Source organism: Hemiscyllium ocellatum, chromosome 26 (genome assembly GCF_020745735.1).
Source record: "Hemiscyllium ocellatum isolate sHemOce1 chromosome 26, sHemOce1.pat.X.cur, whole genome shotgun sequence".
Classification (NCBI taxonomy): domain Eukaryota; kingdom Metazoa; phylum Chordata; class Chondrichthyes; order Orectolobiformes; family Hemiscylliidae; genus Hemiscyllium; species Hemiscyllium ocellatum.
In genome coordinates, this window is record NC_083426.1 from 19,849,484 (window position 1) to 19,872,131 (window position 22,648).

At 37.3% G+C, this 22,648-nt stretch overlaps 1 protein-coding gene across 1 annotated transcript in view; it reads right to left on the minus strand.

The window, feature by feature from the left end:
- LOC132828381 (calcium/calmodulin-dependent protein kinase type 1-like) overlaps positions 1–8,676 on the minus strand; it is a 67,421-nt gene extending 58,745 nt beyond the window's left edge. The window contains exon 1 of the mRNA XM_060845435.1: positions 8,619–8,676. The gene's annotated coding sequence lies outside the window, so the exon portion shown is untranslated. The remainder of the gene's footprint in view (positions 1–8,618) is intronic.
- Positions 8,677–22,648: the final 13,972 nt, after the last annotated feature.

Genomic DNA, 22,648 nt, shown 5'->3' on the forward strand with positions numbered 1-22,648 from the left:
CCCCAAAACAGATCCTTGCGGTACACCACGAGTAACTGAACTCCAGGATGAACATTTCCCATCAACTATCACTTTCTGTCTTCTTTCAGCTGGCAAATTTCTGATCCAAACCGCTAAATCTCAAGCCTCAATCCCAATCCTCTGTGTTTTGTGCAATAGCCTATCATTGGGAACCTTACCAAACACCTTACTAAAATTCTTATACACCACATTAACCGCTTTACCCTCATCCACCTGTTTAGTCACCATCTCAAAGAACTCAATGAGGTTTATGAGGCGTGACCTACCCTTCACAAAACCGTGTTGACTATCAGACATTGTCATCATCACCCTTGGGAGACCCCTCAGAGCTGGCTGCACAGTCATATTGGAGCTCTTCTGAGAGTCCTCAACATTGACTCCAGCTCCCATGAAGTTTCATAGCATTAGACCGACCATAAACAAGAAAACCTATTGCTGATAGACCTTATTCCTCAGATGATAAATCAGTACCTCTCCATGCTGAACCTCAATTAGAATAAACACTGACTCTGACTGGCACAGAATGGGTTAATGGAAGAGTACAATATCAATTATCACGGGCTTCTAGACTGGGTGTGCAGAAGTTGGTAAGAGAACCAATATGACGGAAGACTCTACTTGACCTTGTCTCCGCCAATCTACCAGAGTCCCCTTTAATGTTGTTTTCTTCTACACAGGCCTCTGAGGTCCATGTGTAGCAGCAACTTCTGGAACAGGAAGTCAATGCTGCAATCCATATTGGCACACCAATCATCATGCATGGAGCATTGGAGCTGCTGAAGATGCACACATCTGAGCAATTTAGAGGAAAAGTTACCTGTCACGGATGCATATGCCCATGGTAATATTGGTATGAATGATCATTTTACAGTCCTTGTGGAGAAAAGATGATCTCTCATTAAGGATACTCTCCATCGTGATATGTAGCATCACCAACATGCTAAATAGGATAGATTTTGAACAGATCTGAATAACCCTTCCTCCATAACGTCAGATATTCACAGTTGATTGCACAATGATTAATCCCATTCACAATTCCTCAGATACTGAAGCCATTTGTATATATATGCAAAAGGATCTGGACAACATTTAGGGTTGGGCTGACATGCGGCAAGCAACATGCCAGATATGACCATCTCCAACAAAGATTACAACCACCTTCCTTCATTATTCAATGGCATTACCATTGTTACACTTCTTATGAGCAACATTCTGAAGTTACCATTGACAAGAAATTCAGCTGGACCAGCCATATAAAATCTGTAGCTATAAGGACAGGTTAGTAGCTGTGGATTCTGCTGTAAGTAATTCATCTCCTGACTCCCAATATTTGTAAAGCTCATTCATTCATTCATAAGGCTCATGTCAGGTGTGTGATGGAATATTCACATTCATAAGGCTCATGTCAGGTGTGTGATGGAATATTCGCCTCTTGCCTAGAGAGTGCAGCTCCTGAGTTTTTCTTGGAGTTCAGTACAAAATGTCAGTGAGTTAACCTGTGTCTATGTGCCTTGGGGAGAATCACATTTGATGAATGTGTGGACATTTGCTGAAAAAGATCTTATTGGTAGAGTGAGAAATTTTAAAGTGAAGATTAGAGCAATAATTCAATGGGATTCAGCTTCTATAAAGAATATTGCTGGGAAAATAGGTTTCATCATTCTATTTATTGTTTATAGTCTTTACAAAACTGTCAATTGTTCTTTTGTGTCATTAGCATTTTCTCTCTTGTTAAAAACACATTGACAGCCTCTTGTAAATATAATTAGTGATTTGCGAGTTTTGAGAAGATTTGTAGCTCAGGTTGATGTTCTGGATGTCAGTTTGCTCGCTGAGCTGGAAGGCTTATTCTCAGATGTTTCATCATCATACTAGGTAACATCTTCAGTGAGCCTCCGGATGAGGCTTCATCCAGGGGTTCATTGATGATGTTACCTAGTATGGTGACAAAATGCCTGAGAATAAACCTTCAAACACAGCAAGCAAATCAATCATATTTAGTGATTGATCACCATGGTAACCAAGTTGCAAAAATTAAACTAATCAAGCCAGATTTCACTTGGATAAGTCAGAATTGAATCAGATGGGGGCATTAACATTGACTTAGACACATGTTGCAGGATCTTTGTCAGCACAGCTTCCACCTTCTGAAACTCTCTATAGAATAAGAATATATTTTCTATAAGGACTGCAGTGATTCAAAAAGAAAGCCCAGCAGCACCCTTTTCAAGGGCTTATAGGGATAGGTAATTAGTGCTGTCATTAACGGTATTATCTAAATCTCAAGAATGGGAAGATATTTTGTCAAAAATATTATAATTCAAATTAAACTTGAAGCTGGATGTGCTCACTACTTAAATTCATGAAAGGTCCCTGCAACATTGTGGGAGTAACTTCACTACATGGATTGTGCATTAATGGTTCAAGATGATAGTCCACCATCATTTTCTCATGAATAATTGGGAAATGTAGGCCTTGATACTGACAATGAATGAATAAAATAAATTGTCGATTGAACATTTGTAAAAAAACATGTTCTTTATTTCAAAAAAGTGCCTTATTAATTACACACACAACTAACAGGCCTTGACAGGTAGAAGTTCAAATTCATAAAAGCCCTATATTTCACCCAAATAAACAGAGAAAGCAACAGTGATTACCTGTTGGTAAATTGTGAGGGCATCAAGCAAAAACAATTGATAAAGCACAGAAAAAAAACTTTATCCTGTTCACAAAAATATAAATATAAATAAAATTGAAAGTAAATATCTCACGTACAAAAGCAACAGATGACAGTTTGTGAGTTATTAGTTTCATTTAACTGAGAACCACAGTGGAGAAAATCAGCCTCGTCTTGGTGCAGCTGAGTCACCAGTTTCTCCTAAAACCTGGAGCTTGATGTGGAATACTCAGGAATTGCAATGTGCAAAGATCAATACCTATTGCAGAATTATCTGAAGACAAAAGTACAGGAAAATACATTGGACAGAATCTTTAAAGGTCTGAGCGATGTGGGCTATAGCGAGATGTGTGGCAGAATTGTATGAGAAGTCCAGCTGAAGGCTTGGATGAAGACATTGTCTTAGTAGAATGCACTCCTGTCATACACAGTCTTTAATATGCTCTCTATAAGTATTCAGATACCTTGATAGACAGAGACATCTTCATTTGGACCTGTCCAATATTGTTTAGCTCACTGATATGGACGGCCAACTTATAGGAGCTGAGATTGGCTTTAGTATGATTTTGTATTTCAGTTTAGAACATCCTATGGTGTAGGTTTCCACACTTAGCTGACTGTAAGATCTTGCTCTCCACACATGGCAATCCTTCATACAGGCCATATAGCCAACTGAGCAAAGGTGAGCTCTGCTGAATGCACATTCTCAGCACTGGGTATTTGGTGCTGAAAATGTGTTGCTGGAAAAGCGCAGCAGGTCAGGCAACATCCAAGGAACAGGAAATTCGACGTTTCGGGCATAAGCCCTTCATCAGGAATTTCCTGATGAAGGGCTTATGCCCAAAACGTCAAATTTCCTGTTCCTTGGATGCTGCCTGACCTGCTGCGCTTTTCCAGCAACACATTTCCAGCTCTGATCTCCAGCATCTGCACACCTCACTTTCTCCACTGGGTATTTGGTGCCTTGTAAGAAATTTGGTGTTCAGTGCTTTGCTTTGACACTTGATATTGTAGGTGGATCTTAAGCAATGAATTTGGATTACGTCTAAGTATCTTATGTGATGTATTGTCCATCCATCATAATCATGAAAGAGTGATGTGAGAATTAATGCCTAGTAGTTTTTTTTGGATAAACTTTGTGCTTTCCCTAAAACCAATAGGTAAGCTTGATGAATGCTGAGCTATGGGGACTTGGAGTTTGTGACCAGAAGAAGGTTGGTATAAGATGCACTTCTCTATCTTGGCAGAAAATATTAATACTGGATTGTCCAAAGCTAGGCTGCTTTGCATAATATTAACTGACCAATTACCTTTATAAATATCCAAAGTTATTTATTATCAAAGAATAATGTATGCCAGAACTGACGAAGCAGACCTCAAACATCAATCTAGAAAATGGATAAGTTTGTGATCACCTAACTGAAACCTGCAGAACATTGGTCCTGTCCACTTTAATCTATGCATGAAAACCTTGGACAGTGTCATCTCAAGAAACGTAACTGTTATATTTGAGTTGTCTGTGGAAACTTCTGAAGATTAGATGGCAGGGCAAAAGACTAGAAACTGAGGAACTCGTCTGGGCAGACATGCCACATTGAGATAGTCACAATCAGAATGCTTGATTATTTTTTACCAATACAACTCTTCTATGAAAAGCTTGAGTTCTGATATTTAAAAGGAAAAGCTACAAGCACGCTTTGAATGTCTCACTTAGGAATTTTAATACCAAGTCTCAGTCCTGAAAGAAGATCAATAAGATTACTGTACCTGGAGCATTCAAGCAAAAGCAGTGCAACCTTCTTTGAAAGTTAACGTGTATAAGACCCAGACACGAACCACAAGATGTGAAATCCCAAGCCTGTACTTCAACTATCAGCAATATCCTGTCCTTTTTACAGCTGAACTTTCAGGTTGCAGATTGGTGTTAGCAGTTACCTATGTACCATTCAGAACACTACAAAACAACACTACACACGATGAACATGGTTAGTTTGACCTCAGACAATGGACAAGGACCCAATCTACTTAGCTGTGATTCATAGTCACAGTATTCTAGAGTCTTAGATTCACAATAATGAGTGGAGATATGATTACTGAAGGGAGGTTGTTGTAGTTATCTATGTTCTTTAAGGGATATGATAATGGCTGAGAATCTGTTGCAAATCATATAGTAATAGACTCAGATGTGAAACAAAATTCTCACAAGTTGGAAAATTCACAATATGTTACTAAATTTGTGGCATACATTTACACATTATAAGATATACATTACAAATATTTATAAAACTCATATATCAAAAAGAGTCCCAAAGGTACTAATAACTAGTTAATAAAAGCCTGTTGACAGAAATAGGATCTTTGAATGATATTTTGCAATTTCCAGCCTCTGAACAAAGTAACATTTTTATTAGAGTATTAGAGATATGTGTATCAGATTAATCAATACAATTCTCTAATCCATAATCCAAAATTGAATGGAAAATGCTGCAGACACTCAGCAGGCCAAGCAGCATCTGTGGGGAAGAAAAACATAGTTTATCTCTCAGATCTATGGCATTTCATTGCCTTTGTAAGAAATGTTTCGAATGCCTTCCTGATCTACGACTTAATACTCCTTAATTTATTTCTTATCAATCTAACTCCAGTGCTGGAATGAGACTGAACATTAACCTTTCAGAACCATTCCCGAAACATTTTAATGCCCAGCTGACAGCCAGAAAAAGTTAGTTTATTTTCCCTGTTTATTCACAGGATATGACAACTAATCTGTAAATGTAAAGAAATGTCTTTCCCAATTTTTAAAAATATTTTGCATTCTTAATGATATTGTAACAACTATCATTTGTTGTGGATTAGCGGTCTTTGTTGAGGTTATGCACTGTACTTTTTGAATATATGAATTTTGAATATATGAACCCCATTGAGTCTACTACACTATTCAATAATGGTATCAGCACAGTGGCTCAGTGGTTAGCTCTGGTACCCACAGTGCCAGGGACCAGAGTTCAATTCCAGCCTTGAGTGACTATCCGTGTGGAGTTTGCATATTCTCCCTGTGTTTGCGTGAGTTTCCACTGGGTCCTCCGGTTTTCTTCCACAGTCCAAAGATGTGCAGGTTAGGTGAACTGGCCATGCTAAATTATCCCATAGTGTTCAGGGATATGTTGGTTAGGTGCATCAGTTCAGGGAATGGACCTGGGTGGGATACTCTTTGGAGGGTCGGTTGGACTTGTTGGACCAAAGGGCTTGTTTCCACACTGTAGGGACTCTATATAATAAGACCATAGCTGATCTGATTACTCCACGTTCCTATTAGCCCGATAACACTTCTCCCACTTGCTGATCAAGATGATACTTCCATTCTCTTTTGAAGAAGAGTTTCAGACTCACAACCTTCTGTGAAATAAAACATTCTTACAATCTGTATTAAATGGGCAACCCTTAACTTTGACAGTGGTCTCAGTTCCAGATTCTTCCACGTGTTCAAGGTCCTTATTTTCTTTATTCTTTGATCAAACATACCAATTGGCAGCATATATTTTTGAAGCTTCCTCTCATCACAAGGACTTTGAAAGCTCACCAACATATTTAAAAACCTGTTTGATGCTGCAAATGTAGTTACATCATAGCAATTATTTGGGCAGGGCGCAAATCACTCATTATTTTTAGATGATGTTTATGGTTGCATAGTTTTGGGAGTGTCGTGCATGAGAGTCACTACTGGTTCATAAACTTAAGCAATAACTTGCATCTCCAGCAGATCCATTGCTCGTTGATAAGAATTTGGCAATTTTATTGCATTCAACCTTCCAATCCAAACTGTGACATTCATTGAAAGCTTTTATTATACCTTTCAGTCAAAGCTTGATCTTATAAAAATATGTTCTAGTTAACTGTAAATGGAACAGTGAGTCTTTACCACTCCTTTCGAATTACCTTTGAAGCCTTAACCCTTAGACTGCATCCGACCAGAGAAATTCTATTACTCAATCACAACTAAATTAAGTTGCTTTCAGAGCTTACACTGAAAGCAATTTCTCATCCTATGTAATAGTATTACTCAAGCACCAAAAATATCTATGGCATTATAACATCAACTTTCATATTTTTAACATCTGTGGCAAAATTCAGTATACTTTCACAATGTTGGAGATATTATTCTATTTTCTTCCTGTGCTGTCTTGCAGCTTTCTTACTTTTTTTTGTTCTAAAACTTCCTATATTTAAATTTTAAATTTTAAAGCTTTCATTCTCTGCCTTTTGTTCTCATGCATGGGAGAAAATGGGAGAAAATATTTTTGAAATGATTTCAAAAGCTGAAACCAAATCAAAAGCCAAACTCTAAAGATTAATGCAATCATATGTACAGACATTCACAGCAAATTTATAAAACCTGCTGCCTACTAATGTATAGGTTGGTAGACTTGGCATCCAATAGTGTGTTGTGTTTTTGCTTTTACAGTATCACAAAATAACATTGAGGCAACATAAATATAACAGTCGCCATGAAATGTACCATGAATGTTAAGGATAATGACATCATTTTCCATAGAGGTTGATCTTCAATTCATGGATTAGTTAATATTTTTCAATGTGCATTGATTTCTTTGACAAATATGAACAATATTGAAAGTGAACTGATAATAGAATGCCTGGATTAATAGATCTTTGGGAATTTTTGTAATCAAAGGTTGTCTTTTTCATAATCTTGGGTTTTGCCCAGACAATCTTCTTTTCACATTGTGCATTACAGTGATAGGTAGATTGCTATTCATTTCTACTGTTATTGAATGTTCAATTAAATCTTCATAATTTCATCTGACGTCGTCGAGGTGTTTTGAAAGGACATGCATGATTTTTGGCAAATAGAATTCAATTAAAAATATCTTTTCCTCTATTACAAATTTTTAAAAAAGACGTCTGCACAAAATATTTCTGCAGGTACCTTGAAATTATTGTTCTGTCCCAAATTTAAAATCTAAGTTCTAGACTTATAACTAATTGGCTAGTGGCATTACAGTATTAAGGAATACATAAAAATGCTGAAGTTGAGTATAAATACTGAGATAGAAATATAGTATTTTGAACAGAGAAAATAGAGAACGGTTCTTACATTAACACTACTGGATCGTGTTAGTAATGCTTGTTTTATTGTGTCATATTTAAACAATGGTGGAGTTAATCTTACCAGATTAATCTTAAAAAATCTAGTGATTGTTCAACAAGTGATGAATGGTTGTGAGTTCACTGCAGGGAAGCCCTGGAAGATAGATGGGAACATCTATTCTCTCTGTCCCAACATGACTTTTTTAAAAAGTTTGTTAGCTTATGGTGGGAGTGTAAACAAAGAAGTGCCAAATTCAGAGTCATATTTACCATACCCAGCAACACAAGACACAACACATTTCTTCATTCAGTATATCAATCAGCATCTCTTATTTACGAAAAGGGAATGGCCTGATTTAATCTTGGCTAGTTTTCGACATTAAGCATTTCATTTTCTGGAAATAAGGACTGGGGTATCCTTTTTTACCAGTTCTGGGCTGGAATTGTCAGAAAGCAGCAGAAAATTACAAGGCTTAGAGTCCAGCAGTCCAGACCATTGACAAGTGGTGGGATTAGTTGGCATTCTTACCTACAAATAGGGAGGGGTATGAGTATTGGAATGGCTTAAGCTTCCTTTAATGGGCTGAGGGGAATATTCAATTGATCATAGAGGACAAGCTTTAAACTTTAATCATTACATGTTCTCAGCTGCTGCTGGTCCTGGCTCATTTTGCTGTTTGGTGGAGAAACTCACTGTGACCTCTGCCTAAGGTCCTGAGTTAAAATTGTTATCAGTTATGGTGGCATCACAGGAGTGACGCTTATCTATTTATAATCAAAATGAGGCCACCATTTGAGCAGAGGTACTTACCATCGCTCAGTGAAGCAGGTTAAATCAAAATCAGTCAGCTTGTTGCAGCTCCAGTCTGGATAAGCAATTTCATAACCTTTAAAAGCACACCATCCTCATTTCTGGTTTCAATGTGTTGAAGGGTACAAGTCATAACTTTTCCTTAAGATTTGAATTAGAGGGCTTTGTAGCTGTAGCCTCGACGGTGATCCATTCGTGTTATTGATCACTGACAGCATTGGTTGGAAAACCCACCTCAGTCTACAGTACAAAGTTTCTGCTGTTTGTGTGCCTGAAAGAGAAATGATCAGTGACATTTTAGCAGGCAATAAACAACGGTTTGTTTAAGGACACGTTTTTAACAAATGACCAGATTGAAGATAATATGATTTGTAACACTGTCCTTCAGCTAAAGTGCAGCTGCAAAAACCTGTTAGAACCTGTGCTGGGCACTGCCAGAAAAAAACAAGGAACATTGTTAACAAATGAGACACTCCTACCATGAATTCTTAAGCTACAGGTGAGATCTTACAGATTAATTTGTTCTAATTTTTTCCCAACTAAAACAAAAAGAACTTTGTTTTCAAAACAGAAAAATAATGATGTCATTTCTATGCAATCAAGATGACACATATCTATTTACAAATTCCATTTGTGAGGATGGGATTTGGAGCACACTATCATCTATTCAGTTAAACGATATAGAAATAGATGATGTCATACTTGAATGCTTCCAGCAGCCATGGGAAATGTAAGATAAAACTAAATACCATCTCCTTGTATTTAGCATACCTAGGTTTTAACTACACAAGGGCCTGATGCAATTAGAAAATAATGGTCGCAAAGGACTACAATTTATTTTATTGTTATACTTCAGTTGTGTATCAATGGTGGTCAAATTGTCATTGTGTGTAGAATCACAAATTCACAGATGATGGTCACTAATATAGTCAACCTCTGACAACATTGTCAGAAATGTGAATGTCTTACATTAGGTGGAATTTAATGTGTCAAGATTAGAGTGGTGCAGGAAAGCACAGCAGGTCAGACAGCATCCAAGAAGGAGGAAAATTGACTTTTCAGGCAAAAGCCCTTCCTGATCAAAAATCACCTATTTTGTTTTCATCTATTAACTACCATCAGTAAATTTAGAGAAGGTCGATCACCGAACACTAGTTGAAGCCTTGAACTGAGCAATTAATGGTCGTTGAAGGATCTTATTACTTCTGTTAAGCAACCTTGCTGCATTTGATGTAGGTCCCCAGACGGGTGCCTCATTCAAAGGCAATCCATGCCTAATTTGAAGGACCCAGCATTGGGAAGCAGTGTGACCCATTGAAAGTCACTGAAAGTCCTTTCTTCTGAATGCCCCTTCCTCCATTTTTAACCACCAAATCCAGAGAGCCCCTCCTCAAAAACCACATCGCACTCTCACATTCAACAGGTCTCCAAGATCAGTTCAGGATACAAATTTACTTTAGGATCAAAAAACACGTTCTTGCTAACATCACTGCATTTGACCTTCAGACATAAAGATCTTCAACTTCATCTTATCTGGCGTCAATTGAAGCCTTTCACCCAATTAAAAACATACAACACTGTTGTAACTAAAAGCTTAATATTAGTCCATACACTCGAATTTATGCAGAATATAATATAATAGTTAAATGTATCTAATAGCTTTAAATTCTCTAATACCATGATATCCACACCCAATATTTGATATTATAGAAAATAGCACAATCATCAATGCAACACCTAAAATACTCAGCTGGAGGCAAACTAATGGTATGTAATATGGAAATCCTTCTCCATCAGAAATGGCGTGGGCCCCTGAATCTTATCCAGCTTGTGAATAAGATCCCTGTAGCCTAGACAAAATACTACCCAATACCTCGAAGAGAATAAGACTATCCGACATAGGAGTGAAAGTGAGCCATTCAGCCTATCAAGTCTGCTCCTCCAGTCAATGAGATTGTAGCTGATCTGTCAATCCCCAATTCCTTTTTACTGCTATTTCCCACAACTCTTGATTCCTTTACTGATTAAAAATCTGCTTCTCCTCAACCTTGAATGTACTTAATGGCCAAGCCTCTGCAGTAAAGAATTCCACAGATTCATGACTCAGTGGTATTAGAAATCATTCCTTATCTCTGTCTTAAATGGCCAACCCATTACTCTGAGATTATGTCCTCAAATCCAAGACCATCACACAAGGGGAAACATCTTCATATCTACCCTGTTCCCTAAGAATCTTGTGTGTTTCAATAATGTTGGCTCTCATTTTTCTATACACCAATGAGTACAGGCCCAAGCTCTTCTTATTAGACGATCCCTTCATACTTGGTATCGACCTAGCAAATCTTCTCTTAACTTCCTTGCAATGCTAATATATCTTCCCCTCAACAAAACTGTTCACAATATTAAAGCTATGGGCTGGCTAATGTCTTGTATAGTTTGAGCAAATCCTCCTTATTTTATTACTCCAATTTATTCAACCTTTCATGTCTTCAGAAATGCCAAACTTCTGAACCTTTGTAATTATAGTTACTGTTGTTATACAGTTGCCAAGTTACATTCAGAAAGGTCCCATAAATAGGACAATTAAACATTATCCAGTTGAGCTGCCTGTACAGTGTTGATAATGATAAATATTTTACTAGGGACCTAGTTCAAATTAGACCTTTTCTCTCATGGCCTGAATACTATCTGCTAGACAAACAGATGTGAGATCCACAAGCAGGTATCACTCAGCACAAATTGTCAGACTGCACAGAAACTTCAAATTTATGAAGACATCTCACTTTTGGGATGTAGGCATTTTTAAAATTGCCTTCAGTCTGTGAAGGTGATGGCCAAATTGTATATTGCTAGACTACTAATCTATAAACCCAGATAATATTCTGAGGACCTGAATTCTAGTCTTAAATATGAAATGATAGAATTTGAATTCAATAAAACTCTGGAATTATGAACCTTACAGTGACCATCAAATTATTGTCGGGGATATTGTTGTTGGGTGGCACGGTGATACAATGGTTAGCAATGCTGTCTCAAAGCACCTGGAACCTAGGTTCAATTCCAGCCATGAGCGACTGTCTATATGGGGTTTGCATGTTCTCCTTTATCTGCATGGGTTTCCTCCTACAGTCCAGAGATGTGCAAGTTAAGTGGATTAGCCATGCTAAATTGCCCTGTAGGGTTCAGGGATATGCAGACTAGGTGGGTTAACTGTGGTAAATGTGGGGTTACTGGGATGCTCTTCAAATGATTGGTGCAGACCCAGTGGATTGAATGACTTGTATCTACACTATATGGATTTAATGACTGTCAAATTCTATGAAAACCATCATGATTGCATAAAATACTCTCAACATGTGTCCAATGATTCAGTCATATTTTCTGCGGAACAATTATTTAAACTTGCTGATTTAAATTTTTTTTAAAAATGGAGTCAAATAAACCAACTGACAAAATAGGAACTGGACTTGTTGTTATCATTCAACATTCTTTCTAAATTAAACTGAAACTTAACAATTAGTGTAACACTACAGACAAAATTAAAGATGGCTACAAAAACACAAAGCTGAAAATGTGTTGCTGGAAAAGCACAGCAGGTCAGGCAGCATCCAAGGAGCAGAAGAATCGACGTTTCGGGCATGAGCCCTTCTTCAGAAATTCCTGAAGAAGGGCTCATGCCCGAAACGTCGATTCTCCTGCTCCTTGGATGCTGCCTGACCTGCTGTGCTTCTCCAGCAACACATTTTCAGCTCTGATCTCCAGCATCAGCAGTCCTCACTTTCTCCAACAAAAACACAAATGCTCCTTCAATCACAGATGAAGCAAATTACATGTGCAGGCAAATTGACCTGCTGACAGTTCTTTTCCTGGACATAGAACTTCCTCTTCAATAGATTATCTTGATTAGTGGCCAGAGGACAAACATGATCAACAACATGTACAAGATTTCCATTGCAGTAAGAGATATGTCACTACAACTCTTACACAGAACTTATCATTGGTTAAATAAAAGTTCAAATTAGAATTGAATTAGGTGATTTAATCACAATTGAGTGAACATCAAATTGGTTGTTGTGGCCTGGATAATCTATTAATTTTATAAGCAATACTTCTAGCTGTGGTGATAGGGTCTTCATTAAACCCTTAACTTTGGAAATGGAATTTAGAAGTTGTAAATCTTCAAGATTACCACAATGAAGAGAAGACTGCAATGTCAGGTAAGTATTCAGTGGTCAGGATATGCTTCGACAGAATCACCAATCTCTCTCCTTAACAAATCTAAATACATGCGCTTACCTATGTTAAAATCAACTGTGTGGATATAGTTTAGAAGAAGATTACAATATTAAAACAGTATTGTATTTCTGTTTGAATTGCACAGAATGAAATATGAGGCAACAGTAGATTGACTGTTCTCACTCACAATCATATGTCAGATTAATTCAGCTGGCAATGACTAATCAATTCTATCTTCATTAGTCACAGTCATGAACTATTCATCATGTGGACTGCTTCCTGCAATGAATTGTGCTGAAATGGAATGACACGTTCCATCAATGGCAGAGATCTCTGACCGTAAGCTTCCAAGATAGTGGTCCATAACTCCAGAATCAATAGATATCATATCTCCCCTGCCACACTCCCAAAGCTGCACAACATGTTTTAATAAACTCGTGCTTGAATGATGATTTTAAAGGTGAAACACTTTTTTATCCTGCATCAACATCACGAACAACAAATTGCTTTCATATGTGCACAATGCTATTATATCAGCATTTTGGAACAAAACTAAATGGGTACTTTCAAATAGTTTCTTAAATCCATACAATTCTTGTGAAGGCAGCCAGGGTGGGGGATTTGGTGGGAGATTTGGTGGGGAGAGTGGAAGGTAACAACATTTTTATCCATGGTCAGTGCAACATTTCCTGCAATGTGAGTTAACCTCTCTCAAAAGGCTATTCATGTTAAAAAAGCATTTCCAACTTAAACATTCAATTTGTATATCATTTAAGGTTTTATTTCAAGGCATTTTTAAAAGTAATTCTATCTTGAAAAAGCCTGAAGCTTTCAATTACGTTCTTTTACTTGATTAGCCTAATAATGTGTCCTTTATCTTATTTATAATGTTTCACCATTAATCTTGGATATCCACAGAGTTATGATATTTCAAGTCACTCATCACATATCAAGTAAATGTAAAAACACTGAATGAACTTTATGTAATTGATATCAATAGTTCAATTTAAATGACTTTTACAGCAAGTTTTGGAAATTCATTTTGAATTAACTAAACTATTTGTGAATGATTAAATCTTGATATTATTGTTTAGGGTATTGAATTGTATTCTTGTGTCCATTATTATAACAAGAGTTAATCATGCTAATTAAATAGCAGGCAGAATAATGTTTCACAAATAATTTAAATATTCATATGCTGATACATGAAATACAGTAATATTGCCAAAATGAATTTATAGCTGTTGCAATTTTTAATTAGATTTCAGTATTTGAACTCCTGTAAAGCTCTAATCTTATCTAATATGTTACACCCACCTAATCTAATATTATACAGAGTAAGGGTATTTTTGACACAAATGGCTAGAAACAGATGTTAACTTTTTTTAAGATTCGGTGCACTACTTGCTGTAACATTTTGAGTTCAAATTGTGCTCGTGCTTTAGGGGCTGATTTCAATGTGAATAGTGATTTACAACTTAAACAGAGCCTAAGGAAATTAAAAGGGAATTGCTACAATACGGTAATTCAAAAATTCTGGAGGTCTTAGACTTCAAAACAAAAATCTTTGGAAATTACAGAAATTAAAAATAGACCAAAAATTGTCAATGAACAGAAAATCCAAAGTGTAGACACATGTCTTCACGTCTCTTGGCATTTTGTCTGGGGACATCTGTGAGGTTTTGAGTTAAGTTTTTTTTCATTCGTAAACTTTTCAAACATTTATTAGAAGCTGTACAGTGCTGACCTCAAAATTCTGAAGTTGAATGGATGGTCAGAGACAACTATCAACGTAGAATTAACTGATCTTTAAAACAAAGAAAATATTGTCTTTTAAAAAAGAAAACAGATCATGAAGTTTTTTTTCAACATGATTGGAATTAATCCCTGCTATCGTTACCATTCCATAAAGGTTGATGAAAACCAGTCCACAGGCACACAGATCAACTTAAAGTACAAATTGAATCAGTGAAAAAAGCATGAAAGCCTACTTTGCTTTATCAAAATCAACCCAGTGCTATCATTACTCAGAAAAAATGTTCAGGTCATGTGCATGTGACTCCAATATTACATCAGCCAATGAATGCATCGCACTGTAGTACTTTATAATGATTGTGTGAGGGAGTTTGGCCAATTATTAACATAAGGTATTTAGTGATGAGAACTTTAGGCTGTTGTTCTAGGGTACAGGGTCTAACATGTTGAAAGTCAATTGTGGACCCCCTCCAAAACACATACTGCCTTATTGCTGATCTGCTGCAGAAATTTAATCCTGAGAAGCCAGACATTCTTTTTCTCAAGTCAGCTAAATGCAGAAAAATTACACTGAATTAATTACTTTGAGTTGTGAAGGTTTCACTGAAATAAGAGTTAAAGGATAACATTAGTTCCACATTTTACTAATTACCATTGAAAGAACACAAAAACCGTAAATTCATTTATTGACTTAGATCTTGATTAGATTGCTGAATACAAACTTCCATTACGTAGAATGACACAAATTCTAGTGGGGGCAGATACTAATGTAATGTTAAAAAATCAAAGGAAAACTGTTACAGCACCCTTCTATAGGAAAGATGTTATTCAACTTGAGAGGGTGAAAAAAAGATCTGCAAGGATATTTCCAGGTTTGAGCTATAGTTGAATAAGCTGGCACATTTTTCCCTGGAGTGTCAGAGGCTGAAGGGTGACTTTATAGAGGTTTATAAAATCATGAGGGGCATGGATAGGGTGAATAGCCAAAGTCTTTTTGCTAGAGTGGAGAAGTCCAAAATTAGAGGGTGTAGGTTTAAGGTGAGTGGGGAAGAATTTGAAAAGAACCAGTGCAGTAACACAGAGAGGGTGGTGCATGTCTGGAATGAGCTGCCAGAGGAAGTGGTGGAGTTGGGTACAATTACAACATTTAAAAGGCCTTCAGATATATAGAGAGAAACCTTGATTATCCGAGGCCATTGGCAGGCAGTATTTCTTTTGGTTAATTGAATTTTGGATAATCGAATGCTGGATAACATTGTTTAGCCAAGCATTGGGACCTTGCAATCTTGCCAGATAATCAGATTTCCAGATAATTGAATGCTGGAAAATTGAGGTTCCTCTGTATATGAATGGGAAGGGTTTAGAGGGAGATGGGCCAAGAATTGGCAAATGGGTCTAGGTCAGACTGGGATAGCTAGTCGGCAGGGATGAGTTAAACTGAAGGCTCTGTTTCCATGCTGTATGACACCATGACTCTATGTTTCTGTGCTACTATATACTAAAACAAAGAAATTTGCACATCAGAATTATTATTAGCAAGTGAATAACTGCAAAGTATTGTTTGTAAAATTATGATTTATTTGTCACATTCTCTCCATTACTTATATTTTCCAATATTGTTAATTTAGTGCTGATACCAATGTCTGGGTCATTGGCTTCAAGTTACCAAATCTAATCTAATCATCTCTAACCACTTCGGGTTGGAGGATTTGAGCTATAGGGAGAGGTTGAATAGGCCAGGGGTGTGACCTTATAGAGGTTTATAAAATCATGAGGGGCATGGATGGGATAAATAGACAAGGTCTTTTCTCTGGGGTGAGGCAGTTCAGAACTAGAGGGCACAGGTTTAGGGTGAGAGGGGAAAGATATAAAAGAGACCGAAGGGGCAACTTTTTCACGCAGAGGGTAATACATGTCTGGAATGAGCTGCCAGAGGATGTGGTGGAAACTAGTATAATTGCAACTTTTAAAACGCATTTGGGTGGGTATATGAATAGGAAGGATTTGGAGGGATATGGGCCATGTGCTGGCAGGTGGCACTAGGTTGGGTTGGGATATTTGGTCAGCATGGATCGAAGATGGATTGAAGGGTCTGTTTCCGTGCTGTACATCTCTATGACTCTATGTACAAGATTCAGCGATGCCTAGGCAGAATCATCACCTACAAATTTCTCTCCAAGATATACACCATCCTGTGTTAGATGTATTTTGTCATCCCTACATACTGTTCAGTCAACAACCTGGAATTCCCCAGGTGGTCATTATAGAAACAACAAAAAGCATAAGGACTTGGTTCAATAAGAAGGCTTATCATGAGTTTCAGCAAGTTCTTGTGCTTTAAAGACTATGTAGGTAATGAAATTATGGATAGGGTACAAATATGGTCTTGACAGTATTGCTTATATCCCGAGAACAAAAACTTTTTTAAAGAAATGGGTTATAAGGAGGAGTAGTAGGGAGCCAATTCCAAACCTAAGCCCTTGATGTCTAAAAAAACAGCCAGCAACAATAGAATAAAGAGAACGAGGGATGTATCAGTTACTGGAGGGTTGCTGGGTAGGTGGAAGATAGAGAAACGAGCTTGGGCAAAAGAGTACATTGTGGAATGTGAAAACAAGGACGAAGATTTTAAAGTAAGTCTTTGGGTGACTGGGAACCACTGTACAGCCCAGGAGTGATGAGTAAATGGAACCTAATGCAAGTTGGATAAAGTCAGAGTTTTGAATCAGCTCAAGTTTATGAAGAGTGAAAGATAGGAGGCTAGCAAAGAGAGGATTGGAATAAGCAAGTCTAGAAGTAAGACAAGAAGGACATGGGTCTAAGCAACAGATTAGCTGAAACTGCTAAGATTGACAATAAGGTGGAAATAAACAATCTTGGCGATGGTAAGAATTTACAGTATGCTGAAAATTCAGATTAGAGACACTAAATGGGACACCAAGATTTTTTAAAAGTCTGGTCCAGGCTGAAATATTGGCTAGGCAGGGAGAAAAAGTCAGTAGTGAGGAACAGAATTTGTAGGAGCAGCAGCAGAAGAAAACAGCTTCAGTTTTCATAATATTTAATTAGAGAAATGTGGCTTTTAAAATATCAAATTCTGGTTATTAACAATTTGAAGTGAGAATTGGTTGACATATGGAATGGAGAGAGTAGGAGTGAGTGAGTCATTCTCAGGTTGGCGGACTTTGATCAAGGGGAACCTGAAGGATTTGGCAAGTGTTGTAAAACAGAGTGAAGGTGAATACTGCAGATGCTGGAGATTAGAGTCAAAGATGAAGGGCTTTTGCCCGAAACATCAATTTGCCTGCTTCTCGAACGCTGCCTGACCTACTGTGCTTTTCCAACACCATTCTAATTTTGTAAAACTGAGTGATCTAGGGGTCCAGATACAAAATTGTTTGAAATTTGCATCACAGGTAGATAGGGTGGTTAAAAAGGTATTTAGCACACTTGCCTTCATTGCTCAGATCTTTAGTGTAGGTATAGGTCATAGTGAGGCTGAACAGAATATTGACATGGCCTCTTCTGGAATACAGCATCCAGCTCTGGGTTCCCTGTTATAGGAAGGATATTATTAAACAGGAGAAGGTTCAGAAAATATTTACCAGCATGTTGACAAGAATGGAGGGTTTGAGTTATAAAAAATAGGCTGGGACATATTTCACTGGAGTGTAGCAGGTTAAGGGGTGATCTTATAAAGGTTCATAAACAATGAGGGGCACAGATAAGGTGAATAGCAAAGGTCTTTTCCCTAAGATGGCAGAGTTCAAAACTAGGACGCATATTCTTAAGGTGAGAGGAGAAAGATTTATAAAGGACATGAGGGACAACTTTTTTGTGCAGAACTATCAGAGGAAGTGATGGATGTGGATACAGCACAACATTTAAATGACATTGGATAAGTACATGAATAGGAAAGGTTTGGATGGATATGGGCCCAACACAGGCAGGTGGGACTAGTTTAGTTTGGGAACATGGTCAGCGTGGACTAGTTTGCTGTATGACTCCGTGACTCCATGATCAGTGTTTAGGCCCCATTATTCATAATTTATATCAATGTTTCAAATATGGAAGCCAATTGTAATTTTTCTGGGTTTGCAGATGATACAAAACCTGGTAGAAATGTGAGTTGCGAGGTGGATACAAAGAGGCTCCAAAGGGATTTAGACAAGCTAACTGAATGGGCAAGAGCATGGCAGATGAAATGTGGGTAAGGGTGAGGTTCACCACTTTGGCATATGGAATAAAGGTGTAGAATATTTCTCAAATGGTGCAAGATTAGAATGTGTTGATGTCCAAAGAGATCTAGGTGTCCTTGTTTATAAGTCGTTGAAAGCTAGTATGCATATACAACAAGCCAATGACATCCAGTCACTTTGAGTTTCACCAGAGCCACTCATCTCCTGAGCTCATTCTAGCCAATTTCAGAGGTCAGGTAAGAATGACTGCCCTTGATATTAAAGCTGCCTTTGGAGTCAAAGAGCCCCAGCAGAACTGGAATCAATTGAACAAAGGGAAAACTCTTTGTTGGTTGACAGTAAGATGGTTATGATAGTTATAGACAAGTAATTAAAGAACAGTTAACAACTCAGTGGAGGAGGAGGCTCTACAACTATCTCCATTTCCAATGTTGGAGGGGCCCAGTACATCAGTTGAAAGGATATGGTTGAAGCATTTGCAGAAAGCTGGATTTATTTTATAAAAACTCACTACCACCTTCTCAATGACAATTAGGATTAGACTGACTGATTGATGTCTGCACCCCATGAATGAAGGAACAAAAGATCTATAGGAGTAGTGCTGGAATACGGAATTGAAGAAGATAATCAGCTTTATCTAGAGTAGTGGGGCAGCTTCCAGGCCTACTTCTACTCCACTTTTCTGATCACAATTGTTTCAGACTTGAAATAGTGAAATTTAAATTATTAAGGCTTCAAATGTAATTGCCTTTCCAAGAGGAAAATCCAGTAAAACTGGTGAATGAAACGTACTGCTTGGACCTGTCTTGTCCTGTATGCTTAAAATGGAGCTCCATCACGATCAATGCATTAATTTTCAACTATTACTGATTTTTAACCTGTGTTTTCTATCTGAGATAGAAATAGTTCTCTGCCTTAAATTAGACTACCATGAGACTCTAATACTAGGATAATAACTTTGTTTGCTGTATATCTGATTACATCCCTATGAAGAACCAGGATTTTTTTTAACACTTACCAAGCATCTTATAATAATGTGATGATTTGGAGATGCCGGTGTTGGATTGGGGTGTACAAAGTTAAAAATCACACAACACCAGGCTATAGCCCAATAGGTTTAATTGGAAGCACACTAGCTTTCAGAGTGTTGCTCCTTTATCAGGTGAATACCATGATAGTTTTACTTCTTTCATGAAACTATCAAGGTATTCAAACAGATGAAAGACTCAACAGAAAATCAAGGTATTTTTCAATATATAATTTCAGTTACATCACACTGTAAATTTTTGCTATAAATTCTGTGTTTTAGGATTGAGCCCTCCACTATCACCTGATGTAGGAGCGACGCTCTGAAAGCTAGTGTGCTTCCAATTAAACCTGTTAGACTATAACCTGGTGTTGTGTGATTTTTAACTTTGTACAATAATGTGAACTGTTTCCATAGGTGGATGGAACAATAGGGAGGGGACAGTATATTAAAATTGACAAGAATCAAGAGGCGAAATTAGAGTTTTTTTTAATACAGGGAATTACTTGATTAAAATTGCAATGAAAGTTTAAAAAGTAGGATGTATCAAAAGATAATTGGATATGTAAATAAAACTAAACAATTGAAAAGGCATGGAGTAAACACAACTCTATGTTGGAGCTAATTGAATAGTTCTGTCAAAGAGTCTAGTCAGGCACAATGATTGAATGACCTTTTTATCAATACTCTTTCAAATTTGTGCTTGGTTAATTTTTACAATCCACAGTAACTTTAATTTTTTAGCATGGTAAAGACCGTGTGAGATATATTCTAGGCGGTTGTGTAGCTAGATAACTTAACTGGAGCATTCTTTCCCAGTAAATTTCAAAGATTCTATGCCACATTAAGTGAATGAATGTAAATGTAGATAGTCAATACCATTCTACCCGTTTCACATTAGGAAAGTTAAGATAAAATAAACCTCCAATATTTCTGCTACAATGCAAACATTTTATTATGATTTAAAACTAATTGTCAAGTCACAACATTAAATACATTTTTTTTCTAATATTTTGGTCATTTGTTCTGAAGGTTTTCAGTCTTGCTATCTAATAGCTCCAAGAGTACCAATAGTCTTACTCAAATACTAATAATTTTATGTTCCACTGTGGGTCACAGGTTATTTGATCATTAAGGCTTCAAAGCTAGGGTTAGAGGATTTGAGCCATAAGGAGAGGCTGAATAGGCTGGAGTTGTTTTCCTGGAGCGTCGGAGGCTGAGGAGTGACCTTATAGAGGTTTATAAAATCATGAGGGTGAATAGCCAAAGTCTTTTCCCTGGGATGGGGAAGTCCAGAACGAGAGGGCATAGGCTGAGGGTTAGAGGGAAAAGATTTAAAAGGGGTAACTTTTTCATGTAGAAGGTGGTGTGTGTATGGAATGAACTGCCAGAGGAAGTGGTGGAGATGGTAATATTACAACATTTAAAAGATATCTGGATGGGTATATGAATAGGAAGGGTTTAGAAGGATATGGAGCAAGTGCTGGCAAATGGGACTATTTGGTCGGCATGGATGTGTTGGACCAAAGGGTTTGTTTCTGTGCTGTACATCTCAATGACTCTACAATATTGTCCTTACCCAAAGTTCATACCAATTTCAGTTTCCATTGGAAGTTCTGTCTTTACAATCAGGAGGAGGAATGAAAACCTATTTCCCCAGCTCTTTCACATTCCAGATGTAAAAACCACGAAAGCCACCCTGGCTCAGATCCACTAACTCTACTGAGCCCAGGGACTGGAGCTGTATCCTTGCTGATGATTGAGGCTCAGCTCCACACAAGGTTTTGTGTTTACCCTTTACACCATTTGAGCAAAACAAACACTCTGTAAATGTTTTATTATGCATTTGCAGCACAAACAATGACTAAACAGTAGAATATTCTTGGAACACTCCTGAATTTAGTTTAATTTCAAATCAGTCCACTCCTTTGGCATACTGAACCAAATTTCTTGAGTCACTATTTCATGGGCTTTCTTCTCATATCGAGTTTCATGAGCACTGTCCCTGATCTTAGTTGGGATCTTCTCCTGTTGGTCTCCTGCCAATGGCCATGTACTGTGACTTTCACATGTCCTGATTTCATTGGAATGTGAGAGCTTAAAACTCTTTTACAAATTTAGTTATTTATTGAAGTACTTTGATAGCTGGAGTTGCAATGGTAGATGTGGCCATAAATACCAAGGGATGCAATATTTGGAATAATGTAAGTAAGTCCCTATCATACTAACATGCGCATAGTAACTTATTAAATGTCACTTTTTAATTTACAAAAAATATGTAAATAACAATGATTAAAAGATGATAGAATTGTTAAGTCTATTTAATCAATTTTAATTGCCATTGAGGTCTGGTTGGCTATAATCACCTTGCAGTTATAATCAAGTTAAACCGATTCAGGTCAGATCCAAACTGGCTTTAGATGTTATCAAATTGCTATTGACCAAATGGGAACATAATTGTCCTATAAATCTGGCTCCATACAAATATAACCACACATTTCATATCTTCACAAGGAAGCGAAATCTTTGGAAGGAACTGTGGCAGTAACTGCAACAAATATCTAGTCAAGCAACGAGAGGAATGGGAGGAATTATCATGTATGTGTGGGAGTCTTAAAACATATGAGCACAGGCATGGTATGCTGAACGGACTTCTGTGTTTTCAGATTCTATCTGAAAACTCTGGCATTTAATTTTGGAATCTGCACATTTTAACTCATATTTTCAAAGAATTCTTGTTAAATTTCAACACCACTTGTTTTTGGATCGGACAGTTTGTTGAGTCTTGCAAAGTGAGCATGTTACTTAGCATT